The following is an 8,176-nucleotide window of genomic DNA, read 5'->3' as shown; positions in this document are numbered from 1 at the left end:
TTCACTTCGGCCAGGACTTCCCATCACTCCACTTGACCAGATGAGGGCATAGGTGGCAAATACCAAAGTCTTATAGCTAGCTCCTCTTTCTGGACTCCATGCACCCGAAGCCCCCAGTTAAGGATAGCATCAAAACAAGCCAATTAGCTTATACGAGCTCATCACTACAACAACTACCTATTAATTGTGGGGTTATCTTGACTACCAAAATGGTGTTTGCAGAGCTTCCAGAACAGTTCACCTTTGGTTCAACACAACCCACCTCTTCCAGATAACCCTAACAATCTACACGCCCAATCTTCCGCAAGTTCCTCGGGGTCTAGAAGGAGTGGAGTTATGCGGTGAATCTGTTACTCGGCTTGCAAGAAAAACCCACAACAGCAATGCAAAAATATGCAATGAAGCAATCTCATAGTTATAATTGTAACAAAAAACACCAGTAAGTGGTGCCACCCCCTGCAAGTCCTTGGAAGCACCCCTGGACCATGGTCCTCCACGATTCATGTTCCAGTCAGGCTACCTTGGCACAATCTTGATATAAAGCATGCACCATCTTATTTAGCTAGACTTATCTGAAATATATGTTCTAATACACAAATCATTTTTATTTAACAGCTTGAAATATCACAAAAAGCCTCCATGTCCGTGTTCTGGTCATTTGCATGTAGATCCAACATTATATGAGTCACCGGTTGCTGCCAAACAATAAGTCCAGTCATGGCAGAAACTTCTGCTGCCCCAGTGAGAATTCATGACCGCCAAGCTCCAGATCCACGTGAAGTACAGGAACATTCTGGCACAGGTATGGATACAGCCAGCAGAGGAAACGTAGGACCAATCCCAATATCCACTCCAGTGGCAGCCTATTAATGAACAAACAAATATTGGTTAGGTGCTCAGAGAATAACTTGCACCTAAATATTAGTAAGACAAAGGAGATGCTGTTGGACTTCCGGAGGAAGAGAGGGGAACCAGCCCCAATGTATATCTAGGGGGGGTGCTGTGTGGAGAGAGTCCCCTGCTTTAAATTCCTGGGAGTTTACCTTAGTGAGGACCTCACTTGGAAAATCTTCTACCCTCGGGCAGGAGATATAGAAGTATAATCAGTCATACCAACAGGCTAAAAAATAGCTTCTATCTGTGGGCTGTTAGGCTGTTGAATGGAAAATAACATAGCAAAATTGACTTGCGAGGTGGTGTGTTGTTCGATAAGCACACAGAGTGCAGCAAGATTGAGTGTTGGGGGGGGGAGGCTTGTTTAATTTCATTGTACACAGGTTATATAATGACAATAAAGGTATTATTACTCTGGGCACATCATCGCCTTGTCCAAGCTGGGCTCAGAACTTCAGTGGTGTGCAGGTGAGCTTCTGCCAGCCTGGCAGGAAAATTATTGCAGAGCATGGAGGATCAGATTTACTTCTCATTTCACACACACACCCCCAAGTACTTGCACTCATTCCAGGGCTCACCCAGATCTTGGGGTTATTGTACCATAAGTGCCAATAGGCATCCAAAGCCCCAATTCAGTGGGGACCACAGCAGGAGCTGTACCTATCAATCCTTCTCTCAAGACACAGAACCTTCTGAGGCTCATGTAGACAACTGTGCAGCAGGCTACACTTTCCACACTCAAAGAACTGGAGGAGCACCCATCACCCCCTTAGCTTTTCCACAGGGGATCCCTTTCCAGTCTTCCAGTTGTTAGACAGCTGTAATGCATCTTCCAGAATGGGAGCCCACCCCTTCAGGGTTTTGGATGACCCAGGCAGAATTTGGATTTGCTGTTCCAGTAATCCTGAATTTCAGGAGCTTTGACTAGATGATTCCTGGTCTCTTACAACTCTACTATTCTATAATCCATTCATGCATTTTGTGGTTCCAATGCATGATACCCGCTGCTAGGAAAAACAGCAGCTCCTTTGAAGAGCTGAGTATCCAACCTCACAGCCCTCACGTAGTGGTGGACCATCTGGCACTATGTGGGCTTACCATCAATACCAGAAGTTCCTAATGGTCTCCCAGGAGAACGTCCCCAAAAGAAAGTGGTGGTCAATGCTAAAATGGCACTAAAGAGGTCAGGCAAATGGAAATAGCTTAGGATCCCATTCACCACTGAGAGAAGAATGGCAATCCAACCCCTTGAGAGGCTGCAAGGGAAATCTTGAGGAAGGGTTCCCTGAAACCCCAACACAGGGTGTTCAGACTACAGACTGTGGTCCTACCCTACTTTTACAACCAGCTGTCGTTAGAGTTGGAGGGGTGCAAATGCTTACCTGCATGGACCACTGCTCAAGGGCAAGTAGAACCTGGCTTGGTCTCCCAGCATCCAGACTTGGCGTAGTTTCACAACAAGGTAAATGATGGAGGTCCCTGTTTGCAATGGCTGAGATGGAGCATACGGAGCCTGCATAGAGAACACCTTCATAAATTGCCTTTAAGCAGGTCGGCAAGCAGTCCTTAGCTGGGAACTTCCTGGCAAAGGAACTGGAGGTAATGGAACATCACTTCAGAAACAGAGGAAGCTTCCTGCATACAACAGGGGCCCTGAGTGAAAGATGGATTGATGAAGCAGGGGAGCACATTGATGGTGGGGGTTAGAAGAAGAATCAAAAACACCAAACCAAGAGGCATGGTTGCACGTGTTTTCTGTCAGGAAGGGATTACTTTAATTCCATAAAACTCTGGATAATTGTGCTCCCAATATGAAAACGTCTAGCCAGAGGCAGAAGACTTGACAGACTCTGCAGAGGTGGATATGGCAACGCAGAGGCCATAGTGCCTTGAGTGCCAAGGAAAACAAACATGGAGCCTGGCACGTTTCCCTGTGCAGCTCTGCTGCCTGTCCGTCTGATACAAAAGTCCTTCCGGCCTCTGCCTCTTGCCGTTAGCAGAGTAAACACAGCGGTGAAGCAATTGCAGCAATAATTCAGACACACAGGCGTTCCTTATCTTCTTAGCCTTTAATCATGAAGTAAAACAGCTCTTAAATCAACCTGGCGAGAACTGACCCATCTTGCGTCCTCTCTCCGTAAAAGTGAAACCAGAATGAAACTCTCGGAGTCAAGCCACTCCCGTAGAAGTTTCTAACCACGCCTCAGGTAAGAGACGTCACCACAGAACTCTTTAACCCTGTGAGTTCTGAAACCAGTAACAGTGGATGCCATACATCTGAGACCCTGAACCAATACAAGGGTGTTACAGTAGTCTACAGACACTGTGCAACAGAAACTGCAAGTTACATGTAACTTCAGTAAGAGTGCCATGGAGTGAGCATAAAAGAACTGTTGCCTTTAGGAATAATAGGAAAGAAATATCTCCAGGCTCCATCACCATGGGTTGTGATCGGAGGGCTGTATGCTGTATGCTTACAGCATTGTCAGATAGAAGAGAGCAGGATTAAAAACTAGTGCTACAAAACACACCATAATACAAAATAAACGAGTCACCCCCCCCCAAACAACTTTCCCCCAAAAAATAAATAAATAGCCTAATGCCTTGTCCTGCCTCAGCCGGCACCTAGCAGTTGACTTAGAACTGGTGCAGACCATAGGAATCTGACTGTTTAATTAAAACAAAGCATCGCGAAGGCCAGCGGCGGGTGTTGATGGGATCTGATTTCTGCCCAGTGCTCTGAATGTCAAAGTGAAAAAATTCAATGAAGCGCGGGTAAACGGCGGGAGTAACTATGACTCTCTTGACCCAGCATGACTGGGTCTATGGCTGCACAAAGTTCCTGTCGGGCAGGGACTATCGCAACTCCATACGGATGCGCATTAATGCGCTTCTGACCAGGTCCCGCTTGGCCAGGGGACGGAGAGCTGACCAGCTATGTCGTGGCGGGTGCCAGGCGCCCGAAACTCTGAACCACGTCCTCCAGGTCTGCTACAGGTCTCATGCGGCTAGGGTCCGCCGGCATGATGCTGTAGTGAAATATATTGCTAAAGGACTTCGGAGGCAGGGGTATCACGTGGATTTAGAGCCTCACTTTTGAACATCAGAAGGTTTGAGGAAACCCGACATAGTAGCGAGTATTGGACGAACCGCATTGATAGTCGATGCCCAGGTGTTGGGCGAGCAGGCGGACCTGCGGAGGGCCCATGCCCAAAAAGTCCAGTATTACGCGGGGAACACCAGTCTCCTGGAGTTGGTAAAAGAGCGCTACCAAGTGGAAGACCTGAGCACCACATCTGCAACGCTCTCCTGCAGGGGTGTGTGGAGTGACCGCTCGGCAGAGGACCTGCTAGCCCTTGGTATTGTCCGGAAACAAGATCTTAGGGTCCTCTCGTCTCGGGTGTTGATTGGTGGCCTGTATGCGCACACGGTCTTTAACAGGACTACGGCTACCCTCGGTACTGGTTTGTGAGCACCCAGGAAATTGCCCAGGCCGGCACGGGTCTGCTAGAAAAGAAAATCCGTACTTCTGCGGTTAAACAGAAGCAATGTCTGAGGGGCGTGGAGCCCCGATGATGATAAAAAAAATTTAAAAAAAATAAAAAATGGCAGCTGCTGATCTGTGATGTTCTACTGATCGATCTTTGGTGGTCTTTTCCACGTGCCTATCCCTACCTCCTCGTGGTGAGAGTCAGGCAACGTCTTTAGGCGGCTAACAGGGAAGGCTTATCTGAACCTCTGGGTCCGTGCCAGAGAGGGTCAGTTTACCCTCACCCAGATCCCTAGAGGATATGAATCATTGCAATGCAAAGAGAGGTGGCGGGTCATCGGACCGTACCACCCGGGTGAGGAGCAGCTCCCGTGCTGCTTGGCCTGGTGTAGTTCCTGCGATGGAACAACCAGTTTTCGTATGTGAACACTCAGATTGCGAGAGAGCCTTTAACACCAAGAGTGGACGTGGTGTCCATCACCGACGAGCCCACCCAGACTGGTATGATGCACAACAAAACACGCATCAGGTGAAAAGGAGATGGACCCCCGAGGAAACCGCACTGCTGGCTAAAGAGGAGGCGCGACTCCTAACCTTGGGGACACGCCATATGAACCTAGGCCTGATGGAGAAATTTCCAGAGAGAACAGCTGAGGCAATAAAAGCCCATAGGCGCCAGCAGGCCTACCAGGAATTGGTTGCAACGTATATCCAGGAACAGCTAGAGGTGGTAGACGGACCAGCCCCTCAACCTGTGGTGGAAGCTTCGAATACCCAGTGGCGTGACAGGCTGATACAACACCTGCAGCAGCTCCCCAGAATGCCAACCACCTCGGAACACCTCGTGCGATTGGAAAGGCTGAGTCCCACCATCGGGTCGAGGATGCTCACCGACGTGTATGAAGAGCTGTCCCTGGTTGTGTGGGGCACGCAAGGTATGCAACCCTGGAGGGCGCAGAGAGGGGAACGAAGTAGCCAAGAACAACAGACATCCAATAGGCGGAAGAGGCGAGAGCAATATGCCAAATTCCAACATCTATGGCATAAGAGTCCCACTAAATGTATTAAGTGGGCTCTTGATAAGAACAGGGACATGCCAATAGAAAATGACGCGAGCCTCTTTCCGTATGGGGAAAAGCTAATGACCAGGGCTCCGGACTGCTCACCTGGCCCTGGCCCCAGGAGAGATGTTATAACATCCTTATGGGAACCCATGACGGCTGCTGAGATTAAGAGAGCCATATCATCTGTCTCAACGGCGCCAGGACCTGACAGAATGACCGTGGAACAGGTGAAGAAGCTGCCTCTAGGTGCGCTGGAGCGGCTCTTCAACCTAATAATGGTATGTGGGAAATGCCCCCAGTCGTTGCTGGGGGCTCGAACAACACTGATTCCCAAAAAAGATCATGCCCAAGATCCGGGGGACTTCCGCCCTATAACTGTGTCCCCAGTATTGAGCAGAGTCTTCCATAAGGTCGTGGCTGCGCGGTTGACTAGAGAAGTCGACCAAGACCCAAGACAACGGGCCTTCCAGCAGTTCGATGGGTGTTCCGAAAACATCTTCCTCCTGGATATGGTACTCCGGAACCACAAGCAGCGGTCGAAACCGTTGTACTTGACATCCCTGGTGAAAGCGTTCGACTCTGTGGCCCATAATACCATCAAGGAAACCCTTCAGATGATGGGGATCCCCAACCGAAAGACACACTATATAAGTGATGTCTATGACCGGAGTACCACCGTACCTTCGTGCGGTGGTGCGACCTCCCAGGAATTTCACCCCAGGTGTGGGGTGAAGCAGGGTGGCCCCATGTCACCCTGCATATTTAATATGATCATGGACCGTCTCCTTCGGAAGATACCGAAGGAGGTAGGGGCCGACCTGGGAGAAGGCGTGACAGTGAACAGCGTAGCCTTTGCAGACGACCTGGTGTTTGTGGCGTCTACACCAGTAGGGCTACAAACTACCATCGACATAGTGGGTAGACATCTAGCACTATGTGGCCTCACTGTAAACTCTGGGAAGAGCTTGACAGTATCATTGGAAGTCGTCCCCAAGGAGAAGAAAACGGTGGTGAACCTGCGGCAGGTAGTCACCTGTAACAGCAAACCGTTGCAAGCTCTCAAGCGGTCGGACCACTGGCACTACGTGGGCGTGCCCTTCAAGCCAGAAGGACGCATGGCAATTCAGCCTCTGGACCATCTAAAGGAGCTTCTGGACACCATTGGCAAAGCTCCCTTGAAGCCTCAGCAATGGATGTTTGGCTTTCGTGCCATCGCTATACCATCAGCTCTCTATGGGCTCAACCACAGTGGGACTGCTCAACAGAGTGGACCGCTGTGTGAGGACGGCAGTGAGAAAGTGGCTAGGTCTCCCGGATAGTACGCCTGTTGTGTACTTCCACACTAAGGTCAGTGACGGAGGCCTAGGAATTCCGGCGATGCACTGGATGATGCCACGACTTCGTAGGGATCAGCTCCTATGACTGCCACTGGTAAGGATGGAGCAGTCTACATCTGGGACCTTTCTGAGGTGGGAGCTCTCTGTTAGAGGGGCGGCTACTAGAGAGGGGAAATTGCCTGTTTACAGCTCAGGCACAAAAACGCCGATGGGCCAGTCTCCTCTACCAATCAGTGGGTGGTTGTGCATTGAAGGAGTCTGGGAAAACCCGTAGCCAGCACAACTGGGTGCACTAAGTTCCTGTCGGGCAAGGACTATCGTAATTCCATTCAGATGCACATCAATGTGCTTCCGACCAGGTCCCGCTTGGCCAGGGGACAGAGAGCTGACCGGCTAGATCGCGGCGGGTGCCAGATGCCCGAAACTCTGAACCACGTTCTCCAAGTCTGCTACAGGTCTCATACAGCGGCCTGTCTCTCCTGGATCAAGGAATGGTGTACACTACAAAACACAGACCTTCTAGACCTGGAAGGACATTACAACCGTTATGGCTGGCATGCCTGCTTAAGGTTATGATAAAGTTAAGATCCACAAAAAATTAATAATCATATTATAAGGAAACCTTTCTATATGGTTTGGGAAAATACAAAGATTTGCTTGAACCTAAAACTCTGTGGTGGATATCTCCCCTTGAAGCACTAGCAGTGAAGAAGAAAAAATATGGAAGGAAGAGGAATGAAAAGGCTCTGAAGAAATGAGAGAACATCTGTCAGGTTGGTTACAATATCACCAACTTTACGAGGTATTTAAACTAGAGAAATGGTTTTGCGATGGAACCCTCTACATTGGAAAAAGAACTGATCAACTCTAAAGTGAAAATCCTCTCCAATCTGTAATCCTCTAAAATCTGTAATGGTCGTGGGCTCAAGATTTTGGCTATAGTATCCCAATTAATGCCTGGGAAAATCTATGAAGTTCACCGCATGCTACACCTTGAAAGAAAATTTTATGTAGATGCAATTCTGCTGGTACGTAACACCCCTAAAATTATCCAAAATGCATAAGAACATTTCAAGTAAATGCTGGAGATGTGGGGAAGCGGAAGGCTCAATGTTACATATGTGGTGGACCTGTAAGAAAATAAAGGAATTTTGCAATGTAATTTATAATGAGCTCAAAAGAATTATGATGGCATCCTTCATTTTAAAAAATGGAGGCTTTCCTCCTGGGGATATTAGGCCCAGACATACCTGTGGACGAACAGGTGGACCTGCAGAGGGCTCATGCTCAGAAAGTCCACTACTACGCCGGCAACACTAGTCTCCTGGAGTTGGTTAAAGAGCGCTACCAAGTGATAAAAAAGAGAGGAGGCTTCACACTCCCTGATCTAG

At 48.9% G+C, this 8,176-nt stretch overlaps 1 long non-coding RNA gene across 1 annotated transcript; it reads right to left on the bottom strand.

The window, feature by feature from the left end:
• Window positions 1-584: 584 nt before the first annotated feature.
• Window positions 585-2,338, bottom strand: LOC308574065. Its single transcript, XR_014002328.1, has 2 exons — window positions 2,277-2,338; window positions 585-863 (listed from the first exon to the last, which is right to left on the bottom strand). It is a non-coding gene; the product is annotated as an uncharacterized lncRNA (long non-coding RNA).
• Between the last annotated feature and the right edge of the window lie 5,838 nt (window positions 2,339-8,176).

Source organism: Podarcis bocagei (genome assembly GCF_964188305.1).
Source record: "Podarcis bocagei genome assembly, chromosome: 15".
Lineage (NCBI taxonomy): Eukaryota > Metazoa > Chordata > Lepidosauria > Squamata > Lacertidae > Podarcis > Podarcis bocagei.
The sequence above is the reverse complement of the archived record's forward strand: the minus strand, read 5'-3'. Positions and strand labels throughout refer to the sequence as shown.